We start from the raw sequence: 680 nt of genomic DNA, 5'->3' as shown, positions 1-680 counted from the left end.
ACTCAGAAATCCACCTGCCTCTGCCTCCCAAGTGCTGGGATTAAAGGAGTGTGCCACCACTGCCCAGCCTCTTTTTATTTTTTTAAGATGTATTTTCTTTTCAATTATGTGTGTAAGTTACAGGTGTTGTGAGCCACCTGGTTGGATGCTGGGAACCATCACTAGTCTTTTAAGTTTGTTTCGCTTTGTTGTTTTTCGAGACAGGGTTTCTCTGTGTAGCCCTAGGTTGTGCTGGAACTTGCCCTGTAGACCAGGCTGGCCTCAAACTCACAGAAACCTGCCATATTTTGGCTCCCAAGGGCTCGATTAAAGGTGTGTGCCACCACCGCCCACTCCATCTCCAGTCTTAACAGCTGAGCCCTCGCTCTAATCGCTAGAATTTACAAGCTTTACCCATTGAGCCATCTCTCCCTGAAGATAACGTTTTATAAAAAGATGAGCCGGGCAGCTGTGGCGCACACCTTTAGTCCCAGCACTTGGGAGGCAGAGGCAGGCGGATTTCTGAGTTCAAGGCCAGCCTGGTCTACAGAGTGAGTTCCAGGACAGCCAGGGCTACACAGAGAAACCCTGTCTCAAAAAACAAACAAACAAAGACGAACCTGGCGCACACCTTTTAACTCCAGCACCCAGGGAGGGGGATCTACGAATTCAAATTCAACTTTTTTTACTTGGGGATTCCT

The 680-nt window shown here is 48.2% G+C and overlaps 1 protein-coding gene across 1 annotated transcript in view; it reads right to left on the bottom strand.

Moving 5' to 3' along the window:
- The window catches only part of Pxt1 (peroxisomal testis enriched protein 1), a 17,945-nt gene that overhangs the window by 4,826 nt on the left and 12,439 nt on the right, over positions 1-680 (bottom strand).

The sequence above is a fragment of the Mastomys coucha genome, unplaced genomic scaffold (genome assembly GCF_008632895.1).
Source record: "Mastomys coucha isolate ucsf_1 unplaced genomic scaffold, UCSF_Mcou_1 pScaffold3, whole genome shotgun sequence".
NCBI lineage: Eukaryota > Metazoa > Chordata > Mammalia > Rodentia > Muridae > Mastomys > Mastomys coucha.
Note: the sequence above shows the minus strand (reverse complement) of the source record. Positions and strands in the feature narration are given on the sequence as shown.